We start from the raw sequence: 16,450 nt of genomic DNA on the forward strand, positions 1-16,450 counted from the left end.
GAACAAAGCTACATCCAAGAACTCTTAAATGTTGGTCTGATTCTTATTAAGAAACTGAGGGGTAGAAACAGTGAATAACCTTGGTGGTACATGTTTCTAGGGGGCAGTAGAAACATAATACAAAGTTTAAGCTGTAACTTTGGTTTGTTGGAAGAAATGTCCTCCTGGGTTCAGTTCCAAGTGGGGAAAAAGACACTGGAAACATGGAGGCTGCTTGGAAAGATGGTTTAATGGTGGACATTTCCAATGGCTGCTTGGAAAGATGGTTTAATGGTGGGCAGGATCATATGCCTTGGAGCTCCTGGGTGAAAAGGGGGAATCACATGCTTCAAGATTTTGGGTGAAGAAGAAAAAGACTGAGATGCTGAGAGTCCCTGAGTTTTATACCCTCTCCTGGGCCCCACTTCCTGTTCCTGTCCCTGTGTAAGAAATTCTGATGGTTGTCAGATTCCAGGCGCGGGAGGGGGAGTGTCTTAACTAACCTTGTAGGCTGTCCTGAGACCCAAGCTTGTTTGCCTTGCTGACTGATGTAATCTTCCCAGGTGCCATGTGGTGAGATGGGTAGAGGGTTACTCCTATCTTTAGTATATAGAATAGACTGGCTCAGGCCTTAAGGGCTCATTGACAAAGGTGGGGGAGGGGGCAGGAAGCTACAAGGAGCTGCTTTTTATTTAAAAACCCTAACCCTTTCTCATCCAGGGAAATATAATATTCTGCCTTTTTAATATTTCCTAAAATATTTCATTTTCCTAGGAGAGGAAGGGGTGGGTGCTAACTTCTTACAGGTTACAGGGGGACATAATAACATTGGTTGATCTCAGAAGAGGTCAGTGGGTAAGTCAGATTTGGTTAGGATTTAGATGAGGCACCACCTGGAGTTGAAAACATTCCTCGGCCTCTTTCTTAATAATCTTTCTGAAAATAGGTCTTTATTCCTCACTACAGCTGTAAGGAAAAATAATGCATATTTCCAAAACATATTCTATTTCAGTGGAATTTCCTCAAGGTCTCCTATTATATAGATGACAAAACTCATCTGACCCAGCTTGTACTTTTGAGATTTTATTTGGCTAGGGACTGCTGTCTCTAACCAGGCTGAAAGAAATGGTGTTGCAGTAATTGAACAAAATATTATTCAATATACCAGGAGTATCTGCAGAATATGGTAAAAAAGTTAAAATTGTACCTATGACAATGAAACCAAAGCTCTGCCTCATTTTTATGCTCATGACACAAAAATCTGTTTTGACATCTCTGGCATGCAGTTAGAACCATATGATTGAGGCAATTAAACACCACTATTATCAATCTAGTCATTTATATCTGTCTACATGTATCTATAGTAAAGTGAGTGAAACTACATCATTCATATGGACAAGATAAAAATTAGAATTTTATTTTCAATTTCAATTTTATTTGATTTCTAGACCGCCCACTCTCCCCGAAGGGACTTGGGGCGGTGTACAGGTACCACATTAAAAACCATATACATAATAAATACCCTTAAAATCAAATTAAACCTTAAACCCTGTACAAATTGATAAAAATTAAAACTCGGCCTAAAACCAACCCATAGACTTTAAAAATGCAGACTTGAGGTGGGTAAGCTGGGATTAGGCCAGGCCGGCTAAATTGAACAGGTGGGTTTTAAGCTTCTTACGGAAGGAGCGGAGGTCTGTAGTTGTTCTGATATCAGGGGGAAGGTCATTCCAGAGGGTCGGGCCCATCACAGAGAAGGCCCTTCCCCTGGGCGTCGCCCGCTGGCACAGCCTAGTGGACGGCACCCGGAGAAGTCCCTCTCTGTGTGAGCGGATCGGCCAAAGGGATGTATGGGGCAGGATAATTTTAGCCCAAATTCCCAAAGGAGATTGTGATTTATCTTTGTTTTTATTAATTTTATTAAGTAATTTTTAGAGATTGTTGTACAGTTTTCACTTTCTGGCTTAAATGGACATTGTGTCAAATTGGCTATTACGATGCTGCTTATGAAAGAGCCGTGGTGGCATAGTGATTAGAATGCAGTATTGCAGGCTGTCTCTGCTGATTGCCAGGAGTTCAATCCTGACCAGCTCAAGGTTGACTCAGCCTTCCATCATTCAAATGAGGACCCAAATTGTTGGGGGCCAATATGCTGACTCTGTAAACCACTTGAGAGGGCTGTAAAGCATTGTGAAGTATATAAGTATATAAGGCTAAGTGCTATTGCTATTATGGAGAAGAGAATTGGACGGTTTGGGTCAGTAATAGTACCCTCTTTTCTTCACTACCAGTTTGGTAGTGGGAGCACATGCACAGAAGGTCCATGATGACGTCTGGATGGGTGGGCGGAGCCTCGCGCTGCCACCACTACCAGTTTGCCCGAACCGGTGCTAACCAGCAATATAGCCCCTCTGGCTTGGGTGGTATAAACGTCTGAAATATCTTTAAAATAGCACGGGGGGAAATCTTGAAAATTTACTACAATTCAAATTGTTTTCAACCATATTATCCAAAATGGCATACGATACATTTGCTTAAATCATACCTAGGTTATTTTCAGACATTTAAGTTTCAATGTCCCAGTTTTGTTCTTAGCTTAAATATATATTTAGGTAAACTTTTCATTTCTCCTAGGATTGCATTGTGCTATTGGTATAGCTGTGGAATATTTTTACCTAGGATTTGAAATTCATTTTCTTATAATTTAAACCCATTAGATGAAATCCTAGACTTTCTAATAAGACACAGATCAGCGAATACATTGATATATCAATAATACATATTAGACATGATAAAATTAATCCATCTAGATCAGCGAATATATTGATATATCATTTAGAAGATAGTTTGGATAATTCTGCATCAAATGGACTAACTGAAGATGATGATGATGACTGCATTTCCTTTACAATCTGTTACGGTGAATACATTACAATTGTTTTTGACAAAAACTACTTTTTAATGCTTTGAAATATGCAGAAAGAGAAGATTGACAACCGCATTTTATGTGAAATGAGATAATCTGTGGACTATACAGTTCCTGTGAGAGTTAACTGTGCTCAAATCTGTTCTTGAACCTGGGCCATGGGCATGTAGATACGATTGCTCAAAGATGCTGATTGTGAAACTGGGAGAATCTGAACTGAATAGTCATGGGCAGGTGATGTGTCTTATATATTTGAAGATCAGATCAACTGTGAACATTGCAACATCATTTCTCAGTGCTTACTGTGGGGAAACCATTTCATAATTCACTTGATGTTACTGTGTAATAAGGCTTGCTTGGCAAAACCTGATAACATAGGACATGGGAAATTCTTCAGTTGAGACAGCAAGAAAGTAGAATTACGTGCAATCCCATAAATCATATTACATGCTTGATACATGTATCAAAAGTCCTTCGGGAGAGGGTGCGGCTAAGAAATAAATATATTATTAAAAAGTTGAGAAAATAGGAGCTAGCAAATTGGAAGGTTTAACTGAAATAAAGAAAATCTATACAGCAGTTTGGAGAATTCTTGACCTTACCAAATAGTGTTGACCTACAATTTCTGGTAGCTCTCACTGTTGACCATTCTTCAGATTTCCATATTAAAACACAAACATTTGGACTCTAACTAGAATAAAAGAAAATCACCAAATGGTGCAAACTGTCACGATGTTAAAAAGTTTGCTAGGCCTGAACTGAATGAATTGACACTCAAGAGTTAAACTAAGAAAGAGTTATTGCGCAGGCCATAAAAGTTCTTATCTGAAAGTGATTTATTGCACATGCGTTACACATTCCAAAATTCCTTTTTTTTTTGTCCGGCTGCCAAGCAGAGCTGGCAGACGGAGCTTTCATTATCAAAATGTAACAATTAGTTTATTTTACTTTTATTTACTTTTATTAAAGTTTGTTTATTAATTAGAATACTTGTCAAAGACTTTTATTTATTTTCTTAATATCGCAAAAGATATGCGGAAGGGAATCAGCCCGATCCATTGATCTCAGATATCAGGCGTTTTTTCCCCTGACACAAACTAATATTAATTACAACCCCCCCCCAGCTTCCATTATTTTAAGAATGAAATTCTTCAGATAATTGATTACAATATAATATTATCTTTTTGGATTTTGATCAGACTAAAACTTCCAAGCTTGAAAAACAACCTCTCAGACTGTACATTAATTTTTGGTTGTTGGTGTAAAGTGTATTCTTTTTTTTTCTACTGTTCAGTGAATTTAGTGATGCTAAGTCACCATTGGTGCTCTATTTTTGTCACAGATTTGGGAGAATATTTGTGTTTTCACCTATCATACATATCACACATGCACACATGTATACATCAACTTCTCATTTAGAACCAAAGACCCAAAAGTGGCTGAAAAACATTGAAGACAAGAGTTGCTAATTTAACTAATAATTATTAACACTGCAAAAAAATATATTTTATAACTCATTTTTATAACTATTCTGATAACGTTCCATGAGATTAAACTGAAACTGAAACATTCCATAAGGATAACTATTGTGGTAGACCAAGATGTATGGAGTGGTATCATTGATTGTTAATTCATGAAATGAACACAATTCTGATAAAAGTAACAACACTAAAGGTAAAGGCTCCCCTCACACATATGTGCTAGTTGTTTCCGATTCTAGGGGCGGTGTTTCTCTCCGTTTCAAAGCCGAAGAGCCAGCGCTGTCCGAAGACGTCTCCGTGGTCATGTGGCTGGCATGACTAAATGCCAAAGGTGCATGGAATGCTGTTACCTTCCCACCAAAGGTGGTCCCTATTTTTGTACTTGTATTTTTACATGCTTTCGAACTGCTAGGTTGGCAGAAGCTGGGACAAGTAACGGGAGCTCACTCCGTTATGCGGCGCAAGGGATTTGAACCGCTGAACTGCTGACCTTTCTGATTGACAAGTCAGCATCTTAGCCACTGAACCATCGCATCCCTATATCTAACAACACTAGTAGTACATAAATGACCATTATTGCTAGTGTTGAAAATGGTCATGTTTATGAAGCTGTATAAAGTGACATAACTGAGAAACAGCCATAAAAAAACATTGTTGAGCTGAAATACAAATTATTATTTCTCTCTCTTCTGGGCTTGAATGGAGTATGTCATTCATGGGAGCTATAAGAACTCAACCCATTGCAACAATGTAGGAGATAGATAGCCACATCCTTGAAATCTGCTGGAATCTTTTGTGAACATAAATACAAATTTAGAGATCCAGGCAGAAAAAAAGGAACTGCCAATCGTTTTCCTAAGATGAATTACAACCGATGGCCTTTTTAAAAAAAGAGCTTTTTTTAAAAAACCAGATAACATAAAAGAGCCTTTGTTATGAAGATTGTACTCCCAAGGCAAACTGGAAGCAAAGCAAGAAAAGGCAGTGAATGCTAGCACTTAATGTTAAAAAGGCCAATTTATTCACCTCCCCTGCCTGGTCCAACTTCAAAATGTGTCTCCAGTAATAACCGATAGGTTCAAGATTAACATTGTCATATATGCTGGAGTCTTTCCCTCCTGACTGGTTCCTTGAGGCCAAAAAATGCTCAGAATACAGGTCGCATGAGAATTGAGGCATTGCATTAGGACAGGGGTCCTCAAACTTTTTAAGGGGAGCCAATTCACAGTCCTTCAGACTGTTGGGGGACCGGACAAACTGGGTGGGCATTGCTAAGTGGTCTTGTGACTGAATGGGGATGGCCAATTTAGCAATCCAAACAATATACATGAATTAAACTTTAATTTGTTATGCTCCTGAGGGTGGAAAGCAGGTTAGTGAAGGGATGTGGCTGCCTTGGGGTATGTATGAGGGACTTCTGTTTGTGTGTGTGTGTGTGTGTGTGTGTGTGTGAGAGAGAGAGAGAGAGAGAGAGAGAGAGAGAGAGAGAGAGAGAGAGAGAGAGAGAGAGAGAGAGAGAGAGAGAGAGAGAGAGAGAGAGAGAGAGAGAGAGAGAGAGAGAGAGAGAGTGAGTCTCTTCCCCCTCTCTCTGGAGACCGGGGAGGCAAAAAAAGGAGCCCATGTTTGGCCTTCAGAAGACTTCATCTTCTGCATCCCGTTTTTGGCCTCCCTGGCTTCCAGAAGGTGGGTGAGAGCGGGTAGGTGTGGTGATGTGGACAGGGCAACCTCGTGGTCCCATGCAGGCCAGATTAATGGCTTTGGTAGGCCGTATCTGGCTCGCGGGTCATAGTTTGAGGACTTCTGCTACTAGATGTGGGCTGCAACAATCCAGGCAGCTAGGAGATGAAGAGATTCAGAAAAACTCTAGTATTATCTTGTCTAAATTTTACAACTCGGATCTAATTGTCTTAACTATAGCTCCAATCAGTGGGGGAAATGGAATGATGATGGAAAAGGAAAGTCACCATGAGTTTCTATGAGACAAGATCTGGAAGATGATTCAAAATGGATTTTATCCACAGCATAAATGATAATACTAAGCCAGTCCTGCAATTGTTCTCTGACAGACAATTTGCACAATTTATTTGTAGGTGAACTGGCCTACAGCAAGTGGGGTGGTATAGCTTTCTCTTTGCCCCGTGCCCTACATGCCCACAGACCCATATTTTCTTGCTTTGTTGGGTCTTTATTTCCTCTTTTGGTCTTCCCCACCAGTCTTTCTGTCCTGCCTTAAGCAATCATAAGAAGTTGACCAAATGTCAGTATGTGAATGTTACCTTATCATCTGAATACACACGGGTGCTATACCATGGTTAGAACATTACATACCGGTCCTATTAGGACTCATATCAGCAAAAGGGCATCTCTCTCCTTAACTTTCCAAAATGTTAACACAGATTTATAAAGCTATAACAATAAGCTCAGTGTTTTAAACAGGATAACACATTAAATTCATGGCGTAGTCCAAGCACATTTTGCTCACATTCACTGGCTCGAGACATTCAGATTCATTATGTTTCTGCCACTGAACTTCTTGAAGAGTGCTTGTATAAGCTGTAGCTGCAATACTTATTCTCATCTGAAAAATTGGGAGAAGCAAAAAAAAAAAAAGGAAGGGAGGGAGGCCATGGGGGAGTGGAAAAAAAGAAAAACAATGAAAGCTTTAATTGCCAAACTGCTGACCTTCTGTTAGCAATTTGCTTTTCATAAGGCAGTGATAGCTCATAGTACAGCTAGAACAGCTCATAGAGTGGAATAAAAAAATGATAAGAAACACCGATAATGTAGTGATAAAAGAAGTCGTAAGCACCTTGACAGGGAGATGGATTTAAATAAGTAGAAAACATTCCAGGCTATACTAGCAAATATACTGGGCATTTTAAGGACTTTCAGGGGTCATTTTTTTCCTCTGACAGCTTTGACCAAATAAAGCTAAAGTGTGAAAGTAAAAGAAAACAACTGTTGAATGCGTGGAGATGACGTCCCCAGTTGTGTAGGTCTTAATCTTCAAAGGAAAGCATGTTGGGGACTGGCAGGAGAAAAATGGAGCTGAAAACTCAGAGGATCAAAGCTTATCCCAACGTCATGACACATGTTGTTGTTGTTAGTTGTGAAGTTGTGCCACCTCATTCTCTGTCGTCCCCTTCTTCTTTTGCCCTCAGTCTTTCCCAGCATTAGGCTCTTCTCCAGTGAGTCCTTCCTTCTCATTAGGTGGCCAAAGTATTTGAGTTTCATCTTCAGGATCTGGCCTTCTAAAGAGCACTCAGGGTTGATCTCCTCTAGGACTGACCGGTTTGATCGCCTTGCAGTCCAAGGGATTTGCAGGATTCTTCTCCAGCACCATAGTTCAAAGGCCTCAATTCTTTGGCATTCAACCTTTCTTATGGTCCAACTTTCACAGCCACACATTGCCGTACATTCTGACACATATCTAACTGTAAAGAAATTTAGATCAGTCAAGCGGACACAAGAGGGCCTGGGCATGGATTGGAAGATTCAATGATCCAGAGGATCCCCATAGTAGCAAATGATCCAGAGGATCCCCAAAGTACCAAAGTTTCTCCGTTCGACATTTCACCATAACCTTGATCCTTGAGAAAAATTGGCAAGCCCAGATTCTTGGAACTTGTCCATCCTCATTTTTGTCTTGCCAAACTGCAGTCAGGAAAAAATCTGCACTTCAGAGAACCCTGCTTGGTTGGAGTGTTCCATCTAAATGATAGGATGACTCTGGGAATTAGGTGATGCTAGGAAATAGGCAATCAATAGAGATCTGTTTGTATATTAGATAGGGGCCAATCCCACAGTTATATGCATATAGCAAGTCAATACATCAGGTTTAATTGCTGTGCAATAGTTATATGGGGCAAATACAAATGTATTTTATGAGATGATTTGGAAATTGATCCTTTGTCTAAGAAAGGATTTGGGAAGGAAGCGCAAGAAGTGCTCTTGGTGACATTATGGAAATGCTTTTTCTATTGTCTTCTTCTGGACAATTAATACAAAAATCATCTTAGACTACCCTGCAGATCTTTCATTGTACTGTGGTTTCCTACTCTACTTCAACACTGCTAAGATTTTTCATCATTAGTCAAACTCAGTTGCAAATTGTCTTTAAAAAAACTCACTTATTTCAGCGTGCAGATATTAAGGATTTTGAATGCATGTTGTAATCCTATTTATCCTTGCATTCTTCCTTTCACATTCATGCATATAGTATGTCTCTTATTTAGTCTATATCAACCACATTTGATATAGTGGCAGAAAGTGAATAGGAACTAAAGAGCCTCTTGATGCGAGTGAAGGAGAGTGCAAATATTGTCTTGAAACTCAACATTAAAAAAACTAAGATCATGGCATCCAGTCCTCTTAATTCCTAGCAAATCGATGGAGAAAAAAATGGAGATAGTGACAGATTTTATTTTCCTGGGCTCCAAGATCACCACAGTTGGGGACTGCAGACAAGAAATTAAAAGATGCTTGCTCCTGGGGAGGAAAACTATGGCAAATCTAGACAGCATAGTAAAAAGCAGAGACATCACCCTGCCAACAAAAGGGTGTATAGTCAAGGCTATGGTTTTCCCAGTTGCAATGTATGGCTGTGAAAGTTGGACCATAAGAAAGGCTAAGCACCAAAGAATTGAGGCCTTTAGACTGTGCTGCTGGAGAAGACTCCTGTGAGTCCCTTGGACTGCAAGGAAATCAAACAGTCAGTCCTAGAGGAGATCAACCCTGACTACTCTTTAGAAGGCCAGATTCTGAAAATGAAACTCAAATGCTTTGGCCACCTAATGAGAAGGAAGGACTCACGGGAGAAGAGCCTGATGCTGGGAAAGATGGAGGGCAAAAGAAGAAGGGGACGACAGAGAATGAGGTGGCTGGATGGAATCACTGAAGCAGTAGGTGTGAGCTGAAATGGACTCCAGAGGATGGTAGAGGACAGGGAGGGCGGGAGGAACGTTGTCCATGGGGTCGCGATGGTTCAGACACAACTTCATAACTAACAACAACAAACCTTATTTTATTGCTTTTTCAGGGATGCATGGTTGGGAAAGAAGGAGCACAATTGGTTATTACTAATTGTGTTTTGCATATAGACTGTACTTGACTTACGTTGCTTTAGCTGCTTCTGAAATGCCTAAATCAACAAATAATGTTGGGGGGGGTATTGCATTAATTATTTAATCAAGTGGTTACGGCATTGATTATTGGTTTTTATGTTAAAACCTCTGCAGGCATATTTGACACCTCAAAGAATATTCCATATGGATGAATTGTAATCACCTTAATGTTGCAGTTATTTGGGAGTTCTAACCCTGATTTGTTTTATGGTATGGGGCTAGTCCTAGTATCAGGTCTTTAACTGAAGTTCCCCAGTCTTGTCCACATGGTTTTAGAAAGAGCTCTGCTTATTCAAGAAGTTCTTGGCTTCAGTATTTGGAATTTATTTAGATGGAAGGATTTAGACTATGGGATGCAATTATTGCAGACAATGAAAATGCAAATATATACCTGATTTGTAGTGAAGCCTGCTGATTCGGGTAGTTCATCAACATTTCAAATATATAATTTCAATCGGAAAAGACTTCCAAGAAAATAGAGGGGAGGGGTTTGCTTTGTTTATACCAGTGATAGTGAACCTTTTCAGCACCAAGTGCTGAAAAGGGAGCACTTCGTGTGTGCGGGCGCACGTCGCATGTGTGCACATGCTCGTCTGGGCCATGACCAGGAAAAGGAGCTGCCGAGGGGACATGCGTATGTCAGAAAATGAACTTCCGATTTCCGGTGCACAGATGCGCGCCGGCCAGCAAGTCTTCTGATTACTGCCACACATGTGCATGCGCTAATCAGCTGGCCGGCGCACATGCTTATTCTGGAAAATGGAAGACCAGCTCTTCTGGTTTCCAACACTTCCTTATGCACAAAGACAGGCTGATCATTGCATGTGCTTGCACACCCAAAACCCGGAAGAGCAACATGCACTTTGGGCATGCATGCCATAGGTTTGCCATCACGGGTTTATACTATGTATTTTTTATTTTTACTTTTAATTTTCCCCTAAGTTGTTATTCATGTGTGCAAAATGTATTTCTCTGTTTCCTTAATAACATACAAAAACATTTAATTTGACTTGGTGAATTTATTTTGATCGATCCTTTGGCCCTCATCCAAAGGAAAGACATCCCTGGGAAGGAAACTCATCAGAACTTTAATACAAAAATGACAGCATTACAGGCTTCTGTACATTCTTATGGGCTCGCTCATAGTCCTATGCGTGTTGCTTTTATCCTTTCAAATATTAATACTAAAATTATTTTAAAACTTGTTTCCATGGAAAATAGAATGGAATGGAATGGAACAGAACAGAACAACAGCACAGCACAGCACAGCACAGCACAGAACAGAACAGAACAGAACAGAATAGAATAGAACTCTTTATTGGCCAAGTGTGATTGGACACACAAGCAATTTGTCTTCGGTGCAGATGCTCTCAGTATACATAAAGAAAACTAAAATAGAATACATTCATCAAGAATCGTAAGATACAACACTTAGTGATAGTCAAACGTTACTAATAAGCAATCAAAAAATACTAGGAAACAAATAAAACAATGTAAATTGTAAAGATACAAGCAACATGGTTATTGTCATAAGTGGGAAGAGATAGGTATTAGGAAGGAAGAGAAGAAGGTAATACAGTCTTAGTAAATAATTTGACAGTGGTGTGGGAATTAGTTGTTTAGCAGAGTGATGGCATTTGGAAAAAAACTGTCCTTGTGTCTAGTTGTTCTGGTGTGCAGTGCCCTATAGCGTCGTTTTGAGGGTAGAAGTTGAAACAGTTTATGTCCAGGATTTGAGGGATCTGTAGATATTTTCACTGCCCTCTTTTTGACTCATGAAGTATACAGGTCCTCAATGGAAGGCAGGTGGGTAGCAATTGTTTTTTCTGCAGTTCTAATTATCCTCTGAAGTCTGTGTCTGCCTTGTTTGGTTACAGAGCCAAATCAGACAGTTATAGAGGTAGAAATGACAAACTCAAAATGGTGTAAAGACCACAACATTATCTTTGAGCTCCATAACTACTTTGGAGATAAGTCTGGTTTGACTCACTCCCTGGTTCCAGAGCATTATTCGTGGGAAAATAATCACTCCTATCAGTTATCTGCCATGGGAAAACCTCAAAAGATGTCACCTATTTTCGCTTTTCCTCAGAGCAGGATGAAATCTGCAGAACCAATTTCCTATCCCAATTGCAACATTTTACATACACTTCCCAGTTCCTCCACCCACACAACTTTTGGTGCAGCTTTACAATATGTTGGAGTTGGAACAGTAGATTGGGATTAGAATTTAGTGTACAGTTTTAAATCAAAGTAGGACAATTTAGACTTGTTCATCCTTAGGAGAAAGAAAATGTATCTCAAATCATCCCAATTCACCCTAGCTCCAGGTTCTTTTCCTTGTCATAAGTTTGTAGGAAGCTCCCCCCCCCACCCCCCACCCCTGAAGATTTGGGAAATATTAAAAAGGCAGAATATTATATTTCCCCAAAAGGAGAAATGGACAAAAATACTCTTAAAGACAAAAGGCAGACTCAATTTTCTTAATAGCCTCCTCCCACCCCCCCACCCCCAGTAGATACTTTGTGCCCATTCAGAAAGATTGGACCAGTCTATCTACAAAACTCAAATACTTTTAGTTTTGAAACTCAAAGTATATGAGTTTTGAAATGAATGAATAGATATGCGTCAGAATGTACGGCAATGTATGGCTGTGAAAGTTGGACCATAAGAAAGGCTGAGCGCCAAAGAACTGAAGCCTATGAACTATGGTGCTGGAGAAGACTCCTTGCAATCCCTTGGATTGCAAGAAGATCAAACCAGTCAGTCCAAGAGGAGATTGCTGACTGCTCTTTAGATCCTGAAGATCCGCACCTTGCAATTATCATTAGGGAAACACTGTTTTAACACCCCTAAAGATTGATGGGGCAAGACGAATCAAAAGTTGGAATTAGGATTGCTGGGAGAAATATCAACAACCTCAGATATGCAGATGATACCACTCTAATGGCAAAAAGTGAAGAGGAACTAAAGTGCCCCTTGCTGCGGGTGAAGGAGGAAAGTGCAAAAGGTGGCTTGAAACTCAACATTAAGAAAACTAAGATCATAGCATCTGGCAATCTCAATTCCTGGAAAATAGATGGGGAAGAAATGGAGATAGTGACAGATTTTATTTTCCTGGGCTCCAAAATTATTGCAGATGGGGACTGAAGCCAAGAAATTAAATGATGCTTGCTCATGGGGAGGAAAGATATCGTAAATATAGACAGCATACTAAAAAGCAGAGACATCACCCTGCCAAAAAAAGTGCATATAGTCAAGGTTATGGTTTTCCCAGTTGCAATGTATGGCTGTGAAAGTTGGACCATAAGAAAGGTTGAATGCCAAAGAATTGAGGCCTTTGAACTATGGTGCTGGGACTGCAAGATGATCAAACTGGCCAGTCCTAGAGGAGATCAACCCTGACTGCTCTTTAGGAGGCCAGATCCTGAAGATGAAACTCAAATACTTTGACCACCTAATGAGAAGGAATGACTCACTGGAGAGGAGCCTAATGCTGGGAAAGATTGAGGGCAAAAGAAGAATGGGATGACAGAGAATGAGGTGGCTGGCTGGAGTCACTGAAGCAGTAGGCATGAGCTTAAATGGACTCCAGTGCATGGTAGAGGACAGGAAGGCCTGGAGGAATGTTGTCCATGGGGTCACGATGGGTCTGACAGACTTTGCAACTAACAACAATCTACAAAACAAAAGACCTTCAGCTTCAGGGTGATGGGATTAAGAAGAATAGGACATGACCCTTCAGGACATAATAGGATTAACCCACTACCATTTAGTAGAAGACACAGAGCTCACTACATTGCACAATCTCCCAAGGGCATTTCAGATATTGCACAACCACCACCACCACCACCCCCGGCTAGCAGCATCTATGAAACTTATAAAAATCCAGGTACTCATCAACTCCATTTTGTCAGCTGCCCAGAATAACACGTGGTTCTGCTCCTTATTAAACCATCTTTCCAATCAGCCTCCATGTTTCCATTGTCTTTCTCCCAACTTGCAACCAACCAGATGGATTTTTCTTCCAACAGGTCTATGAAATACGATTTCTTGTGGAAAAGATAATTCAGTATTTCAAAGCATTTAAGCTCTTTTGATTGACTAGGTGACCTTGTAACACCTGTTCATCTAGTTAGCTCTCTGTAGATTATTATTAATATCTGAAACATTGGAGACTGTCTTTTAAATCTTCCAGAGAATAGATTCTTGCCAAGTGGGTTGCTTTATCAGTCTTTATCAAATTGCAGGCTCTGGCATGTTTAAGTTCCACAGAGATGGGCCAGTGACTTCTTGAGCACTAATCATGCTGATATCAGCTTCCTTCCCAAACTCACATGGTTTTGGTGGTGTTTTTTTTAATGTCCCTTCCCAATGTTCACAAGTCTGTTAAATATTTGATGCCATACTTTGTGCTCATGGCCAGTATAAACTAAAGGCATATTGTGCAATCTGTTAAAATATATATTAAAGCAGAAGAAGATATAATCTGGCCATTGACCCTGTTGACGTATCAGTATGCGCTAGAGTGAACTGAGAAGTCATTCATTCACAAAATAATTTCACTAAATATTATGAGAGCACATGGCTGCAGCTATTTGTGCGCCTTAGGGTATACACATAATGGCTTGGTGGCCAGGGATGATATGAAGTGCAGTTTAGTGGATACCAGATTAGAGAAGGAGTACATAGATTTTAGAATCATAGAGTCTTAAAGGTTAAAGTTTTGATCAAAATCCAAACAACTGCTGTCTTTGTTTGGCTTGAAGACATTCATAATAATGCTGCTGATATTATTGTCCCATTGGACACATGTTCTGAGGAGAAGATTTTCTTAATATTCCACCATATGTACTTTCCTGTAAGGTAAGCCCATTGACCCTAATTTTATTGTCATTGGCAACAGAGGACAAATCAATCCTTTAGCACTTAAAAGACTATTGCCATGGATTCTGCTTTGGCCCACCAGCAGCCAGTGAAGAGGTTGGGGAGTAATATGGGCCAGTCCTGGAGTCTGGGGAAGGCTCTGATGAGGGCTCTGTGTTGGAGGTAGAGAGGGGCCAGAGCCATATGCCAGTTATCAGCTGCCTTCAGAGTCAGACATCAGTGTGGCAGATGAACAGCTGGAGCCTGTTACCAGTGTGTACATGCGCAGAGTTGCCAGACGAAGGGAACAGCTAAAGAACAGGGGTCGACTTGGGAGTAAGGCCACAGGTGGAGGATGAATGGCCCCTCCCAGAGGAAAAAAAGAGGAGCGAAAGGGGAGTGGAGTTTGCTGGAGACAATTAGTTCACTTAATTGGTTCGTGACTTTCCGAGACTCCTTGCCAAGTTTTGCACATATTGGCCTGGCAGCTCTCTATGCCAGATAAAGCCTGTGACTGTAAATCCTCTCTTGAAAGACTTTGCTGGATGTGAATGAGCAGAATTCACAGTAAATTAATGAAAAGGGTTTTTGTCAGAATTAGGAGTTTGCTTCATGCTCTAGGGAAGCCTAGGTCAGAACAGATCTATTCTGAAAAAGGAATACAAGATTGAGAACAATATTTATTGCAATGATAATTGGATGACTGCTCTACAAGAAAGAGGAATCTTGAACAATAGAACAGTAAAGGTTTTTATAAACATTGTGGGCTATAAAGCAGGACATTCTAGTCATTGACAGTTTGGGGAAGCTAAGCAAGTCTGATTTCTATTCTATTGTAAGACAAAATGGGTCTTTCAGGAGGGCAGTAGAGCTGTGGATGTCCATTGTTAAAGGAGATGGAATGTTGATGTCATCAAATAATAGAGCATAAAAGTTTGGGATTTCTCTAGGTTTCAATCTTGCTATAACAACTACCTTTGGATTTTACACGGAGTTGGTGAGGAAGCTTCTATTCTTTGGTTTAGATAGGATTGCAAGGGAGAGAGTCAGTCAAGGCAGGGAGAATAAATTTGGGTCTGATGTCATCAACCAAAGGAAAGAACTGGATTTCGACCTGATCATTGGAGGTGTAACCTCCATTTTCTTTTTTTTTGGGGGGGGGGAGTTTTATTCACACTGACTGCTCTTTAGAAGGCCAGATCCTGAAGATGAAACTCAAATACTTTGGCCGAGTAGGAAGGAAGGACTCACTGGAGAAAAGAGCCTAATGCTGGGAAAGATGAGGACAAAAGAAGAAGGGGATGACAGAGAATGAGGTGGCTGGATGGAGTCACTGAAGCAGTAGGCATGAGCTTAAATGGACTCTAGAGGAAGGTAGAGGACAGGAAGGCCTGGAGGAACGTTGTCCATGGAGTCGCGATGGGTTAGACATGACTTCGCAACTAACAACAAAGTTTTATTCTCTCTGCTCCCCTATTCTATCTCTACAGATCTTCTGCAAGTTAAACATGTCCAGCTTCTTTAGTTTTAATAATGTATATTCCAAATTATCACAAGGAACTATCTCGTACACCTTAATTGTGGCCTTTAAAGATAGGACAAGTATGGAGATGGCTCTGAATGATATTAATTAGTGGAAAGGATAGGTATTAAATCAGTTTAAAAAAAATACATTTAGCCAAGACACAGCAGAAGCAGTCAATCAACTTTCCAGACTCCCTGCTCTTCTTATTTTAGATAAATAGATTTAGTTAGAATTAAGACTTTACATTTAGGTTATTTTACTTTACGTTTAAGTAGAAAACTGGCGTGCTGCATAGCAAATTGGATGCTTCGAGCCTCATCTCTATTTGCAAGAATGCCTCTGGATTCCACTTAAATCTCATAGCATTTTTTTTAAAAAAAATCAAAATGATGGGTGACTGCAATGCAGTGTTTTGCACTGTTCTTCCCCTGGTTTTCTTTAAAAAGGACAAAAGGAAGCTGAAATTGTGCGCAGGGAGCAACTTCTCCAAGTTGCTTTTAGGGAAATCCAACAGGACAACTGCAGTGTGCCATACACTGTATACATGTAA

Source organism: Natrix helvetica (assembly GCF_964273705.1).
Source record: "Natrix helvetica genome assembly, chromosome: 6".
Lineage (NCBI taxonomy): Eukaryota > Metazoa > Chordata > Lepidosauria > Squamata > Natricidae > Natrix > Natrix helvetica.